Genomic DNA, 17,768 nt, shown 5'->3' with positions numbered 1-17,768 from the left:
CCCCAGGCAAATCATTTCACAGTATGGCAGGTACACATTTTAAAATGTACCTACTGTACTCAAGTGTGCAAAACATTAACTTCCTTTAGTTATGACTCACTGAGCTTCATTTTTATCACAAGCTCTCATTCTGCCTTCTGGTTTCTTGCAGGTGCAATCAGGCAATTCCGTGATTCCTTGGTCACTGAGGAGGTGATGGGTTCATGGACTGAGGTTCTCTGTTGTCGGTGGAATGGCATCTATGTCGGTGGAATGGCATCTAAGCCTCAAGAAGTCTCGTGCCATAGCAGCAAGGAGTCATCAGGAAGGGGTGTCTGGACTCTGGGCAGCCTGTGGCATCTGCTGTCATCTGTTGAGATGTACCCAGTCCTGTCTAATTTGTGGTTTGCTGTTATTATTATCTGCCGTGAAGTCAGCCCCAAACTCACGGCAACCCCACGCACAATAGAACTAAACACTGCTTGGTCCTGCGTGTTTAGTTCTCGTGACTAGCCGTGGATCAGACTGTTGTGATCCACAACTATTAGTCTCTTTCCATCCAGAACAAAGGAGAGTGGAGAAAACCAAAAACTCAAGGAAGAAATTAGTCTCAACCTCCACCAGCCTGAGACGAGAAAATTTAGATGGTGCCTGGCTACCACTACCGGCCGCTCTGATCAGGATCCCAATAGAAGGCCCCGAGATTTACTAATCTGAGAAAGACTGGAGGAATCTCAGAGACTATGGGCCTTAGACACCGTCCTGACTTGGAACTGAAGCCATTTTAGGAAATCACCTTTCAGCCAAATAATAGGTTTATAAATAAACAACACAACCGAGGAAAGTGCTCCTTAGATAGGCCAATCATCTACATGAGCCCAAAAGGACAACATGTGCCCAAAAGCAAGATGAGAAGACAGGAAGGCTAAGGAAAACCGGTGGAATGAAAATGGGGAACTCAGGGTGGTAATAGGGAAAGTATTGATACGTGGTAGTACGTTGTAACCAATGTCATAGAACAATTTGGGTATAAACTATTAAATGGGAAACTAGTTTGCTCTGTAAACCTTCGCCTAAAGCACAATCAAGAAAACAAAAACATTCAAACGTTGAAGACTGAAAAATGTTGAATTGGAAAATGTTGTGTTACATATATTTTTACAGCAACAACAAAAGGGAGAACAGGAAATTTCCAGCTTCAACCCCCAGTCCTCTTGTTGAAAATACAAGCAAAATAAAAACCTTAATGAGGAATGAAAAAAAAAAAAGAAAAGTTGAACACTGAATCATGAAGGACACTTAACAGGTGGGACAAAGAAGAACCAGGAAAAGAGTGAGAGAGGCCAAAGGAGAGGGAACAGCCTAGGACACCATCCCATTGTGGGGAAAAGGGTCCCAGCATTGTGTGTTGAACAGCTTTGACACAACCTGCAGCATTGTGCCGTGGCCAAAAGGTGTTGGCAGGCCCTTTCACCTGCAAGCTTTCTTCAATCCCTTCTCCAATTCTCTGTATAATAATTGCTCATATCCACAGTGTAACATGCATATCTCCAAAATACACATTTTTTTTTTTTTTTTTCTTTGCAGGTAACCGCAAATGCTTATTGTATTTCCCTTCCTGGCCTTCCAAGTCTATTGATTTTTCTTTTTTTCCAAAGCTGTCCACAGCCGGTTTTAGGAGTTACCTCCTGCAAAGTGTTAAATAGCGGCCAAAGCTGGCAGTGTTCCAAGGCACTGAGGCTGGCTGGGCAGGCAGGCAGGCTGGCTGGCCCCACTAGGAGGAAGCATTTGCAATCATGGTCGATGGATATGCAGAGTAAAAGGTGAGCCCTTTCTGGATCACTTACTCCTATGAGCCAGCTTGAATGCTGCCTAACTTCCTATCTATTTTCTCATAAAACCTCAAACTGAGCATGGAGAGTCTGTAATTTGAAGGTTTAAAAACGCCAAATTCAATCCTGTGAGCTACAAAAGTACAAGATAAACAGCTCTCCGGTCTGGAATCTGGAGGAGACCACCACTGTTTTTCATTATCTGTCCTATCTGTTAACCGAGCACCAATAGCCATATGCAAGGACTCTGGTCTTTATCACCTTTTCACTGGGTAGAAGTACAGAGTCAAGATCCCTGGGAGGTAGCTGTGTGCGATAGGTCATTGGCTGTCTGTGGGCCACTCTCCTTCTCTGTCAAGGGCAGATGAGCCTCTCTACCCAACATAGTGATATTTCAAAGATAAATCCGATTGTGAACATGAACATGTTTTCCCAATTCAAGTAATCTAAGTAATCCAGATATTAATGCCACTCACTTTGAGTATGCTGTTATTGTTGTTGTTAGGTGCCATTGAGTTGGTTCTGACTCATAGCGACCCCAGGTACAGCAGAACAAACCCGTTCTACAATCATGGCTATGTTTGAGCCCATTGTTGCAGCCACTCATCAATCCATCTCACTGAGGGTCTTCCTCTTTTTTGCTGTCCTTCTACCTTACCAAGCATGATGTCCTTCTTCAGGGACTGGTCCCTTTTGATAATATGTCCAAAGTGTGTGAGACCGAACCTCACCATTCTTACTTCCAAGGAGAACTCTGAAGACAGGCTTGTTTGCTCTTCTGGCAGTCTATGGCACATTCAACATTCAATTATTGTGTCGTGTGAAGCCATCAGTTCTTCTTCAGTCTTCCTTATTCACTGTCCAGCTTTCGCATGCATAGAAGGCATTTTGAGTATAGTCTACTCTTATAATTAAGCTATCACCACATATTTGTATTTACTTATTTCATTGCTGAGCCCTCTTATGTGTTTGCTTTTCCCCTTACAGCAAAGTTCTATGTGAAATGTGAAACATGTGTAGCAAAAGAAGTACATGTTATTGTAGAAGTACATAATCAAGGAGAAACTTTAGAAAATATATAAAAAAAAATTTGTATATAACCCCACCAGCCGTAGAGAACTACTGTAAGCTGTTCAGCCTACATATTTTTTTCCTGTGTCTATAAGTTAGTTTCAACATGTCTATTGATGGAATTGTATTCCGTCTATTGTTTTGTAGTATCATTTTGCATTTTAAATATCTTGTGTAATTTTTATATTTTTCGTCAAAAATTCTCCGTGACATGATTTCAGTGGCTGCTTGATACTTCAGCTAAAAGAACGCTCTGATCATTATTCATTTTCCCTTCTTTGTTTTCCTTCTTAGCCTACAGCATTTATCATTATCTGCCATTTTGTGATCTCTTCAACTGTTTTATTACCTGTGTCCTCTGCTAAAGTAGAAATTCCAGAAGGGCAGGAGGCTTGTCAATTTTGCTCACTTCTGTAATCCCAGAACATAGAGTACTCTCTGGCTCCTAATAGAAATTCAACAAATATTTGTGAGATGAATGAGTGGATTTGACCAATACTCCACTGGTAAACACTTTAATTGATTATACACTAAACCACCCCATATATAAATCTCTCAGTGCGTTTTGCTTTTAACCTAAGGTATACTCTTAGATATAATGTTTCTGGGCCAAAAAAGTATGAACAATTGTATGACATTTGATAAAAAGCTGCCAAAAATGTACTAGCACATACTCTCACCACTGACATATGAGAGCTGTATTTATTTTTTCACTTTTTTCCTAGATACTCATTTGCATTTATTTTAATCTCTAACAATTTAATAGGTAAATATAGAATGTACTTCTTATCTTAATTTAATTATATTTCTAATGAATTAGAAAGTTTTTGACATATTTATTATCTTTTTGTATTTTTGTTTGCTTGCTCATTTTCTTTGTCAATTTTTTTTTCTTATTTTTTTTGTAAGCTTTCTTTATATTTTAAGGTTATTGACCATCTGCCAAATGTGGCAAACATTTTTCATTTGCCATTTATCATTTAATTTTGTTATGGTGTTTTCTATGTATAAAATTATTACATGTAGCCAAAAGTGTCAGTCTCTTTCTCTATGATTTCTTCCCTGCATGCATGGAAAAATTGTTCTGATTCTTGATGAAAGCTCAGTTATAATAGCAGGAGCGCTTAGTAAATGAGGGCCTCCTCCATGAATTTAGGGTCCTGAACACCCGTGCTGAAAAGGGGAAGGAGCCGTACATCTCTCTCAGAATGCATTAAAGTTCAACCATTTAACTCAGACAAGACGTATAGCACATTCGTAAGCGCATATTGGAATGGGGACCTAATGGTGGCTGTGCCTTGGGATCCAACCAGCAATGAAATATTAAGGAGGAAAGAACATTTCAGAATCAGAAAAGGCCATTCTGTCCAGCACACCTGTCCTCTTAAAATTTATCTTAATCTCACATTCCTGATGTTTTACCATCTGTCGACTGCCTTCCCTCTCTTGAAATAAGTCAGGGGCTTGAATTAATTTTTTGCTACATTTGCCTTGTCTGTTCATTTATTCCATATGTTCATTACCTTCAATGTGCAGTGGGTCCTGCCCAGATTTCCAGCTCTCATCACAACTCTCTGGTTTTTATTCCTTTACTTTGGTCTGCAAAATACACTTCATTGTCCTTATTAATCCCTCTACTGATAGCACCTCAAACTCCATTATTTTTCAAGAAAATTAGGGCAATTTTTTAAAGCCTCATTATGTTACAAGTGTGAAATGAGAAGAGATATATTCCAATGGACCATGTCTTTACCAAATTTATATCTTAGCCAAGCCTTACACATAAGACTTGGATATTTAAAAAAACCTGAACTTGTAATTTGGCTCAGTAGTAAATCAAACTATTGGAAGAACACAAAGAGACTGGAAAGACAACGGATTATAGAGTCTTAAATGGAATGATAATAAGCTGTTTAGAGTTGAGATTCAAATCACTGGTTCTAATTCTTCCTTGCAATGAGGCATGCATGGGTTAATTTCCATTAACTTTAACGGGAAATTATACACAGACATTGAAAGGGAGACCCTTATGTGTGACTCATTATGCTTCTTTCAAAGGGAGGAGAAATACAGATTTCCTGCTCTTTCATCAGAAATAACTTACCCTTCATCTCTCATGAGTTCCTTTAAAATTTCATTGCCGTTGTATTAATTTCTCCGTGTCTTTTATTTAGACAAAGTGGACTCCAATCAGACTTCATGCAGTGATCAGAGGAAGAGGGCAGTGTGAGTCAGACTAATGTTAAATGTATTTGCAGACAGGCTTCTTGGCATCAAGGTTTTGCTGACACCTCTTCAATTTTAAACTTGAGTTTTCTGATTTTGTATTGGAGGGGGTGAGTGTCGTCAGAATAGTCAGGAGACTAGACAACCTAACTCACTCTCTAAAATTTAAATTATGGAGTAGTATCATTAAAATTTCTTGCTTCATTTAGCTTTTTTAAACTGCTTTTGGAATGAGTTCTAGGTCCTAAACCTGCTGGTTAATCACGTCAATGAGCAATCAAAGGCAGAGGCCGTAATTTCATCAGCATTTATTGAGCAATGATCAGACATTTGCGAGACCCCGTTATAAAGCTTGTGATCTAGTTGGGGTGACCGGTTAAAGTGAGATATGTTGTTTTTCAGTGAAAGGTAAAGGTCATTTGGTTGAGACAGACAGTGAGCTACCATTTAATAGGCAAAGGTCCTGGAGGACTGAGCAAGTTGGAAACAGAAGTCAGACTCAGACCAGACTTGTTCACCTTGGCTTGTATCTGGAGGCCCAGTGAGGGATTGGATACCCTCCAAATAGAAATACTCACTGGGGTGAGTCCTCTGAGCTAGGCTGTTTCAGAGATTCTCTTCCTACCACAGCACCACATTCCCACAGGCATCCTGCTTGCACTGTCAGATTTCCAAGTGCAGAATTGCAGAGTGGGTCTTTTGTTTGCTCGTGGGGGTGCAGTGTAAGGAAAGACATGGGAGAGTGGGCCAGGAGGGCTGCCAAGGCCATGAGTTCTGGAGCTAGGTGAGCCCAAGGTCAGCTTCTGGCTATGCTGCTCACTAGCTGTTTGTCCTGGGAATACAACTTAACTTCTCTGAGCCTTTCTCTACTAGCTTATCTGTAAAACGGGAGAGTTATGCCTTTCTCCCACGCTCCCTGGAAGGTTCAGTGAGATGATGAGTATAAACTATTTTGCGTAAGACAAGCACTTGGTAAACTTTGGTTCTCTTTTTCCTTTTCCCCTCTGAATAGACCTCAGTTTCTTTATCTGTGTAATGGAAAGGTGGGACTAAATGCTTGTGAAGATCCTTTTTGTCTCTAAACCTCCAAGACTCCAGGTAACAGCCTGCGTGGCCAGTTTGCTCACATACCTGCTTGCTCACATCACTGCCTCCTCCAGGAACAAGTTCCCAGCTGGGAAGGTGAGGGCTGGCAGCCTAACCCAGAGGCCCGAGCACTGGCAGAGGGGTCACCAGTGTCCGTGCCTTCACGGTGCCAGCAGGCTGATATGGGGAGCAATGATCTTTTCCAGTCCTCGGTAAATTCTAACAGGGTGATTATATGTGGGTAAGGGTCCCTGGGTGGTGCAAATAGTTAACATGCTTAGCTGCTAACTGAGAGGTTGGAGGTGTGATTCCGCTCAGAGTTACCTCAGAAGAAAGGCCTGGTGATCTACTTCTGAAAAATCAGCCACTGAAAACCCTGTAGAGCCCAGTTCTACTCGGACACAGATGGGGCTGCCATGAGTCAAAGCTGACTAGATGACAACTGGTTTCTATGTGAGGAAGCCCGTTATGGCTGCAGCAGGTCTCTTGCAGGATCCCTTTCAGGGAAGTTGGGGGATCAAGAGAAGGGGAGTAATGCAGTTCTGGAATAAAGGTTGCATTACCAGCTAACAGAAAGCTGTGTATGTATGTGTGTGTGGTGTGTGCTTTTTGAGCAGGCATGCACACACACATATGCTTGGCAAGACTTTCAAACTGGTGCTCTCCTTCCTACTGTTCACCCCAGGGCCCCTTCGGGGCCCTTCTTCTTGCTCCACCTCAGCCTCTTCCCCTCTCCTCCTGCCATTACTCTCTCTGTTCAACCCCACTTCTCCTTCAGTAGCTGCCCAAGTCTGTTTCAGCTCAGCTCAACCTCGACTTCCTGCCTGACTCCAGAGCTCCCTTCATGGGTCATTCTTGTAAGAGTCTTAGGATCCAAACCAGGGGAAAAACAAAGCAACAAAAGACTAACTTATTTTAAAAAAGTGGAAAAATTCATGAAGCCCTACAGTTCTAGCCCCTCCTTGGTTTACTGTTCCCATTCCCCTCCTCCCTCCACCGAGACTCGGTTCTGGAGGCTCTAGTAGACTTGTTTCTCCCCCCGCCCCCAAGCCTCCCAATACTTCTGAGGTAGGGCTGAAGACTCCTTCTTCTGAGGAAAGGCAAGTGAAGGGGATCACTTCTTTCCACGTACTCGTCACCTTTCCAGGACCTTTTGCGCCTCGTAGGATATCTCCTCTGCCAACTCTGAGTGTTCACGTGTGCACGCACACACACACACACATACATGCTGTATAATCCATATTTTGGTTTTATTTACAAATCAGAATCTATCCAAGCGAGTGAGCAGGGTCGCCTTTGCATTATTTGGCTTTACCTCCCCAGACTATATATATTATTCCCCCTACTATCATTCTTTTCCTTTAGAACACCCCTCCTCACCCGGCCCTGCCCTTGTTCCTGCTTGTAGAAATCCTACCACCCTGGGAGGTCCAGCTAGATTTGTACTTTTTCCATCCGTGTTTGTCTAGCCACGAGGCATCTCTTCTTCCTGTGCTCTGCACCTGGGCCTTTCTCAGTATCCCCATCACATGACACCATACATTTTTCATTTCTGTGTATGACTTATTTCCCATACTTGAATGATCTCTATGTATACAGTCACTCCCAAACTATAATAAAAAAATTAGCATATTATTAGCACATGCTAACTTTTACTTGATATATAGAAAATACAAGAGATAGAGACAGGGCTTTAAAAAGTCTTGCAAAGCATTCTCTCTCTCTTTTTTAGCATCAGTTCTATCTGGCAGACATCTGAGAATGTAACCAGTAGCAAGCACAATGCGAGGCATTAGGAGGGCAGAGAGATGAGTACGTCTCATCCTTTGTCCTGTTGGAGAGCATCCTTGAGCAGCAGCGAGCATCATGTACACCAACGTCAGTAATGCAATGGGCACAGAGCTCTGGTGGGGACAGAATATGCTCTGAGGCCCTGATAAAAGAAGGGTATACTTTCAAGGAAGGTAAGTAGGCTAGGGGAGGTGATAGTTCAGGAAAACTCTGAAGGAGAGGCCAGGGTTGGCAGAGAGCAGCACAAGTTGGAGGTGCACTTTATGCATGGATGAGATAAAATAGCAGGCTTGGGTCAGGGAGCAGGCAGAGATGGGGCTGCAGAAGTAAATGCGGGTCTCAGTCATGGAGGATCTCAAAGGACAAGGCACAAAGTGGGACTTTATCTTGAAGGTAATGAAGAGCCATAGAGGGATTTAGGGAGAGTATCCTGAGTCCCTGGGTGGTGCAAAAGGTTTGCGTTCAACTATTAACTTTAAGGCTGGTGATTCTAACTGACCCAGCAGCACTGCAGAAGAAACTCTTGGCAATCTACTTCCGTAAAGATTACAACTAAGAAAACCTTATGGAGCAGTTCTACTCTGTAATACATGGGGTCACCAGGAGTTGGAATCAACTCAACGGCAATGAGTTTGGCTTTTTCTTTTGTTTGATCTGTGTTGCAGGTTCTGGTCTGCAGTTCAGGTAGCTCACTACAGGGACAGTGAGGATGAGGAAGAACTTCTGGTCTGGGCAGACTACCTGAAGCTTTAGGACACAGAAAAGGCCAATAACGCTTGGCCCACAGTGATGTCAGGCCTCTGACCTCCTTGGATTTCTCCCACAGCTTCCCATTCCATTCTTGGGGTTTTTAAAAACTCAGATGGTAGCCTCTTATTTCCCAAAACAACCTATAAATAAAAAGTGAGTCCCCCAGTTCTCTTTTTTATTTTTTGTCAATGTGCACGCCTGGCCCAACCAGAAAAAATGGTTTCTCTGGTCGCTATGTGGGCCCAGCCCAATTGTGCAGAAATATTGTTTTGTCAAAGGATAATTGTCTAAGATTGAACAAAAAAAATGCTAGAAGCTCATCTCCTCAATAAAAACATGTATTGTATCTCTATTAGTACTAGCCTGGGCACAATCCTCTGTACTAAGCATTTAATGTTTAAAAACACTGTCCCTGATCTCAGAGAGTCTAATGGGGACTTTTGTCGGGGAGAGGAATGCACAGGTGAACAGCACAAATAATGCTAAGGCACAAATAGTGTCACCATGGAAACATTTGTTGAAATCCCTTTATGTACTAAGCGTTGTGTTAGGCGTTAGGGATGCAGCAATAAACATCAGACACGACCTTTGATTCCTTTCCCGTTAGGGCTGACAGCCCAATGGACAAAATTAACAATCCAATTTTTATAAAAGTAATTAATTATAACAAATACTAAGACTAAAAATCAAGGAAGCTTTATGGAGGAGTTTGAACTGAAACCCTGAAGTTGAGCAAGCTTACTCAGCTAGGCAAGTGGGTAGAACACCACAGGAAAGGGAAACTCCATTTAGAAAGAGCGTTTAAGGTATTCAGACTACCACGTGAAGAGCAAGTCGATGAGCGGCAGAATATAGGACCGAAGGGCAGGCCGAGGCCGCGTCGCGATTAGCTGGTAGAACTGTGTTCTGTAGGTGCAGGGAGCCTTTTACTCAGCGAGGTCAAGCAACCAGATTTCTGCTGGAAATGCTGATTGGGTGAAGTGTGGGTATAAGTGTGGTGGCCTGAGATATTGGGGAAGATGCTGGGGAGTCCACGGGAGAGACAGCTAGGTCAGTGGTAGTGGGATGAAGAGATGGAGGCAGATACAGGAAATATTCAAGAGGTGAAATCAGGACAACTCAGAGCTTAGGTGAATGGATGGGGGGGAGATGAAAAGAAAGAACCTAGGATCTTTCCGACGATTGCGTTTGATATTTGGACAGACAGAGGTCTCTCTTACCAAGTGAGAGAATGCAGAAAAGAGGGAAAGATTAACGGGACATTTGAGGAATGTAGATTTGGAAAAAGTTTAGTTTCAGGTTCTGAGGAGATTCCTAAGTGGCAATATATAGTAGGGAGTTGGGTTTCCTTCTGGCCTGGAAATGTAGAACGGAAATATAGGAGTGTGTGTGGTAGTTAAAGCCATGAACTTGAATAAGGTCTTCCTGGGGAAGAGTCTGGAATGAGACTATGAGAAGGATCAGGATGGAGCCCTGGGGAACATAAATGGAGTAGGAAAATGAAGGAGTACCCACAAAGGAGGTTGACAAGAAGTGGCTAGAGAGAGGTAGGAAATAAATCAGGAAATAGTGGTTTCCTAGAAACGAAAGAGGAGAGAATTCAAAGGAGGGGGGAGGGGGGACTGATAAATTCAAATGCTGCAGAGGCATTGAGCAAGAATAAGTTTGAAAATTGTCTCTAGAATTTGGTCAAACAGGTCCTTGAACACTTTTGTAGATTTCAGAGGCATGTTTGGGCTGGAATTCTGATCACAATGAGGTAGAAATAAAACCATGTGAGAAAGGAGAACTCTCTGTGGCAACCTGGTGATGAAGAGAAAGGGAGGAAGCAAAGTTGATAGCAAGAGAGAAACACAGAGTCAAGAAAAGCTTTTTTCTCTTTTGGTTTGTTTGTTCCTGGAGGAGCAGATTTTGAGAACAGAATTTTGAATATTCTTAAATACTAAGAAAAAAAAAAAATAGAAGCTCAAGGTAAAGGCAGTAGAAACCAAACTAAAACCCTCTGCTGCCAAGGCGATTCCGACTCATAGCGACCCTGTAGTAGAGGGCATGTAAAGTAGATAAAGTAACATTTGCTGGGTGGATTAACCTTAGATGGGAGGAGGCAACACATTTTTTTCTGGAAGGGAGAGGTGAAGGAAGGGGAAAAGAAAAGAAACAAATTATTAGGTTCATCATCCCTTTGTTTTTAGTCTAGTGATTTGTTAATTCCATGTATAGTGATACAAAAGAAAGATAATCTTTTCAAAGATTATTATAGCTACTACCCAACTCTCTGAATAGTTTAAGTATTTGTCACTTTCTGTGAGGTGTTCGTTTATTTAATAAATTCATTTTTTTCCTGTAACACTTTATTGTGGGCTTGGTGAGCCAAGCAGACATAATCCTTTCCTTGCTGCATCTTACTGTCTACTGGTGGAGAGGGTCGGGTTTTTTTTCCCCCAATATTCTTTTTTCCCTTATTCCTTAATTATAAAACTTCACAGTCTTAGCTGGGCACATGGTCACCTAAAATAAAGATTTTCTCTCTCTGCTTTCTTTGTGGCTGAACATGGCCTTGTAAATAAGTTCTCACTGAAGGGCTATAAGCAGAAGGGTCAGGTTATAATTCCAGAAAGTACCTTTTGAAGGAAAAAGGCATATACTTTTTATTCTCCTTCCTCCTTCCTGCTGGCTGCAATGTGAATATGATGGCTGGATCTCTAGCAGCCTTTTTGGACCATGAGTTATAAGTCTTACGTAGGGGATGGCAGAACAGCAAAATTGAGGGAACCAGAGTCCTTAATGTTTGTGGAGCTACTATACCAGCCCCAGACCACAAATCTCTGAATTTACTTTATTTGAGACAAAAGTAAATGTCTGTCCTATTTAAACTATGATGATTTGGGGTGTTCTGTTACAGCTGAAATTACTCCCAAAATAATGTGGAAAGACAAATTAAACATATAAACAAAAAACATGCTGCTATAACTTTAAATAAGTGACTTGACTGTAGCGAACATCATGCAGTGATATAGACTCAATGGGTAGCTAAGGGAAGTTCTTAGAAAAGGTTGTCAGGGAAGGTTTCATTGAGACAAGATCTCAAAGATGTAAAGGAGTGTTGGCACAAGATCAAGGGGAAGAACATTTCAAGCAGAGAGAGAGAGACTAGCACGTTTAATATGACCACACATGAATCATGATGTAGATTACAATTGTCAGGATTTCTGTTAGTAAAATATAACAAAAAGCAGCTCTGAGGATTCATAGAACCGTTGCAAGAGACAAAAAGCCAGCTGAAACTTGCGTACCCTCCAAAGAGGACTTACTTTGCTCACATAACCGCACTGTAGGAAAGGCAGAGGCGGAGCCAGCCTCGGTGATGAAGGAAGCCAGGGTTAATGTCCCGAATGTTTCTCTCATCATCATTTTCTCGGAATCCTGGGTCCTTCTCTCAAATCAACCTCTCCAGGAGGCTGGTGCAATGGCCACTAGCCATTTCCTGCTCTGAAATTTATACCTTCATGACCAGAGAAGAGAACAATTTCTCTCCCTGTTGAGATTTCTCATGTACTTTTTAATGACATCATTACCTTCATCAAGCTGTGTACAATTCACCCTCGTTCAGAGTTACCTTCCCCATCACCAAAAATAACAAGTATCTGATACCTGGAGAGTGAATTCCCCCCCTGCAACCCTGGTAACCACTAAGGAACATTAGTTTCTGTATATTTACTTGTTCATTTCATTTCATGAAAGTGAGAACATACAACTTTTTTGTGTGTGTGATTGACTGACTGATTTCAGTCAACATAATATCCTCCAGGTTCATCCAAGTCCCAAGATGTTTTGGGGACTCATTTTTCTTTATCACTGAGTAGTATTCCATTGTATGTATGTACTGCTTTTTCCTTAACCATTCATTCGTTGATGGACACTTAGGTTGTTTCCATCTTTTTGCCCTTGTGAACAGTGCCATGATAGACATAGGTGTCCATCTGTCTATTTGACTCAGTTCTATTAGATCCCTACGGTATATACCTAAGTCTCTCTGTTGAGATGTAAAAGTCCTCAGTATGGTAAGTGAATTATATCTCAATTAAAAACAAAAGTCCCCAACGAGTTTTCTGAATGCACCCCCTCTCGGGGGCCACTCTGGGGGGCAGAGGTAAGAGAGGAAAAGTAGCTGGGAAGCCCAGACGCGTAGTAGCTGCCTTCTGAAGGAGGTGTACAAGCAGGAATGAATAAAATGAGGGATGCAGGGCACCGGCGGTTGTTGAGAATTGCTGCATTAATTGGCATTTCATTTCAATTTCATCACTGTGATCTCATGTAATCTTTTTTTTTTAATATGTCAGATACGTCTGGGCTTGAACCCCAGCTCAGTTCTTTTTTTTTGTAAAAGCATGTATAACACAGCGTTCGCGAATTCAACATTTTTCAGGTGTTCAAGTTAGTGCTATCATTTTACATTAACCATGCTGTGACCTTCACTAGCACTGTGGGCTGGAGGCAGTTTAATTAACAAACCGGTTAAACACACGGGGTCTGGAGTCAGAAATATTTACATTTGAGTCTCTGTTCTGACACTTATCAGCTAAGGGACCTTGATGAAATAAGATAATGTACGCAAATGCATAGCACAGTTCACGACACAAAGTAAATGATGAAGAAATGTGGTTTTTATTAACGACCCTAGAAGCAGGTATTTTTAGACTTCAGTTTACAGAAAAGAAAAGTGGATCTCAAAGGAGTGTTGTAGACCGTCCGTTGTTGAAGGGGGTTCAAATCCAGCTCTCTGGAATTTCAAAACCACTCAGCAGCCTCCCCCTCATCCTCCTTCATCACCACCCTAAGACACGAGTAGGTGTGATAAGTGCTAAGCTTTATGTCACATCCTTCTTCTACGCCTTAATTAAAGCTCTTCGTATTAATTTCTCCCTAACTTTCAAATTCAAGGGTCATTCAGAGTTCTTCAAGAATAGAAATTCAACAAAACATTTTTTTCCCAAAGTAAACAATAGTTATCCAACTTAGAGTTTAATTAAATAAACTAAACTTACAGAAGATCTGTGTTCCACATTAAACCCAAAGATTCTCCATTCAACAATTTCTTGAACAGCATCTGTGACACACGAGGTGCTGAGCTAGGCTGGAGTGAGATACTAAGGAAGCCAAGCAGGGTCTCTGCCCTAAGACCTGGTAATCTAATAGGCACCCTGCCCAGTTTTTAGCTGTGTGACTTTGGGCGAATCATATAACTTTAAAGCCTTGGTTTCTTCCTCTGTGAAAATGAAATATAAAATAGATAAATATATTAAAAAATATAAAAGCTCATACCTGTATTAGTCAGGGCAGGTGAGCTGCTAAAACAAATGTCCAAATTTTAGTGGCTTAGCACATTAAAAGGTTGTTTCTTACCAGACCGGGGTGCTACTGAGGCAAACGGGGCACCTAGAGTGCAAGACAGTAAGGAAGTACTCACTCTACATTTACAGGGCCCTGAGAGTGATCACCTGTTTAAATTTTGCACCCTAGTACTTCATTCACCTTATCCTAGTCCCAACTCTGTTCCTGGCATCACAGGAGAATTTGGTCAGCAGGGGCTTCTGTGCCATTCAGGGACCTGGGATCCTTCTGCCCTGTAACTCTTACTTCCTGTTGATCCCTAGAGCTGTCAATTCTGCTGTTATAGGGGAAAGAAAAGAAGATTGAACCCAGGGCTTTTTTATGGTCTCAGTCTGAATGTAATGCATCTCCCTCTGTTCACAACTCTTGACCAGATCTCTGCCTTACAGCCAAAGGAGTCTGGGAATATTTCCTAGGTGTGTGCTGAGGAAGAAGAGGAGAACATGGGCGTTGGTGAGCCTAACGGTCTCTGATACATCATCTTTCTCAAAAGTTGTATGGGAATCAATCTAGATAATATATGAAAGGATTTTGTAAACACTACAGTGTGTGCCCTGAAGATGTTGCTTATTATTTTAAAAAGTTGTCCTTATGATAAGACTGAGTGCTGTGTGAGAGCCCTAGGCAGTGATGTGGGAGTGCACAGGAGGAAAAAACAGTGAATTAGCTGAAGTCTATGAAGGTGGTAGGACGGAGTGGTGGGCAGGAAGGATGCTGACAAGTGAAGAGATGGAGGTGGGGGCGTTCAGGGAGGTGGGCACTGTGTTGACATGAAACTGTGACTTACGTGGTCCCATCTCCAAGTGCACTGAGCTTGAAGGACATAGTCCAACACGCTTCTCAAACCCGGGCTGCTCCTGCACTTTGCTCACCCCAACTCCCACCCCCAGCCCTACATCTAAGGCGTTTAGTGTTTCTTCTCTTCTTCATATCCTCCCAATTCTACTTTACAAAGCCCTTAGAAAATGGTCTGGAAAGACAGGAATCTCTTTGGAACATTGAAGAGGTGAAGAGCTTGAGTGGGTCAAACCAGAACCTCTTATGCAGATTGGAGGAGGGAGAATACTGGGGAAATAAAACTCTGCTGTTGTTACGACCCGTAGGGTTTTCACCAGCTAATTTCTGGAAGCCGATCACCAGACTTTTCCTCCTATTCTGTCTTGGTTTGGAAGCTTTGTTGGAACCACTCCACAGTGGGTAACCCTGCTGGTATTTGAAACACAGGTGGTTTAACTTCCAGCTTCACAGCAACACGCAAGCCACACAGTACAACAAACCGACAGGTGGGCAGTGGAATACACCACTGACCGTCAAAAGAACGAACAAATCAGTTTTAGAAGAAATACAACCAGAATATTTCTTAGACGCGAGGATGGTGAGGCTTAACCTCACTTAATTTTTACATGTTATCAGGAAAAACTAATCACTTGGAAAGGGTATTATGTTTGGCAAAATAGAGGGTCAATGAAAACAGGGGACACCCTCAATAAGATGGATTGACACAATAGCCAAGTGAACCCAAACATGGCAATAATCATCAAGATGTTGAAGGACCAGGCAACATTGCATTCTGTTATATACCAGGTCACCATGAGTCAGAGCTGACTTGATAGCAACTAGCAACATGAAGTTGTTATGATTATTATTAATTTGTTGTATCACTAGTGGTAACATGGCACTGAAGAACAGTATTAAGTATCATAATTTAGACAGGTTCACCTTAAAGGGGTGCTGAGTCTTCAGCTGACTTGAGTGGATGAGACTAAAACCTCCCAAGACAGGTGGCCAGCAATGTGAATGTGTGTTCAGGTCTGGCCTCCCACGGGGTCGCTCTGTCTGGTCAAGGCATCAGGCATCTTTAGTGTTGTTGTAGAGTCAGACAAGAGAAAACAACTCACTGCCAAAGGGTCCACACAGATTGGAGGAGGACTATAGCCCTACCTGCTTAAACCTGAGTCCTCCAGGGAGCTGCATGGTCAAGGCACAGTTAAAATTGACCCAGATAAGACTATCCAGCCTGACTTGGCTGATGTGTAAGGAGCAGAGAGCCTCGGCTTAGGGTAGCCATAAGCTCTCTGATGCTCAAGCTTACCTGGAATTTCCTTATGCCTATGCCCCAAAAGTGACTGGGCTCTGATCCCTCTGTGACAGAAAGGGGGACAGTATTAATTTTCAAGTGCTGCACACACATATCACAAGTGGGTGGCTCTAAAGAACAGAAATTTATTTTCTCACAGTTCTGGAGGCTGAAAGTTCAAATCAGGGTCTCAGTCTTGTCGATTCCTTCCTCGTCAGTAACCACAGGTATTCTTGGGTTCTTGGTGGTCCTCCCAGTATGTGCTGGAGTGTCTCTGTGTCTATGTTGCTCTTTATATAACTCAGAAGTGATTAGATTTAGGATCCAAACTACACTTGAATGACCTCAAGTGACTGACTACGTTACGTTAAAACCAAGCCAAATCCTTTGCCATGGAGTGGATTCCAACTCATGGCAACCCCATGTGTTACAGGGTAGAACTGTCCCATAGGGTTTTCTTGGCTGTATTTACAGAGGCATATAGCCAGTCCTTTCTTCTGCACTGCTGCTAGGTAGGTTTGAGTCATCAACCTTTAGGTTACCAGTTGAGCACAAATTGTGCCACGCAGGAGGTCCTGCATTACAATAGATTGTAGGGTAATTACATTATATTGCATTAGAATACATCCACAGGTAGACAGGTTAGGATTCCAACGCATCTTCTGGGGGATGCAATTCAATATATAAGAGGCATCAAGCCCCAGAACATGGTCAGTTTCTAGCAAGGGTCACAGAGCGCCAGGAGGAGGTATACGATCAGGAGTAAACATTTCAGGGCCAGGAAGTAGAGGTATGGTATGCAAAATGCCAAGGCTATCCCTTAACCAGAAATTGTCTTGAGCTCCACCATCAAGATATTGGTCAGTGTTTAGAATGAATACCATAGAGGGAAGCATCAGTTTTCTACCAGTTCCCAACCTCCTCAGCTCCAAAATGCTACCCACACCTCCAATATAAAAAAAAATATATAACACCTATAAACTCAACCTTGCTCTGTCTGTGAGCTATATCTGATCAAGTCAGAGTTTACATGAGAAGCCCATTTCTCAGCAGCTGGGTGGTTTAAGATTTGTTTTTCTGCTCTAAGAATGGATTGCTGAGCCCTGGGCATTTCTGTGACCACTGAGACACAGCCATTTTCCTAGTGTCCACCAGTATGACCAAGTCATTCATGGCTACAGTCCAGAGCTCCCCTTGAACATCAAACAGCTCTGCATCTGGCTTGTCATCCATCGGCTGGGCTTATGTTCCCAAACAAATGGACTTCCCAAAGCCACAGAGCTACTGCCTCTGACTGGTTTCTGTACCCAAAAAACTCCCGCTACCATGAGCTTCTTTCCCCCACTGGGTGTAGGGCATGCTGCATCCATATTCAGCCCTGCCTAAAGTAAACCCACTGCTGTAGAGTCAATTCTAACTCAAAGTGACCCCATAGGACGGAGTAGAACTACTCCACAGTGTTTCCAAGGGGCAGCTGGTGGATTTGAACCGGACTTTGGTTGGCAGCCAAGTTCTTAACCAATGTACCACCAGTGCTCCAGGTAGGATCCAAATCAAGAATGATC

Source organism: Elephas maximus, chromosome 12, assembly GCF_024166365.1.
Source record: "Elephas maximus indicus isolate mEleMax1 chromosome 12, mEleMax1 primary haplotype, whole genome shotgun sequence".
NCBI lineage: Eukaryota > Metazoa > Chordata > Mammalia > Proboscidea > Elephantidae > Elephas > Elephas maximus.
This window is presented reverse-complemented; position numbering follows the sequence as displayed.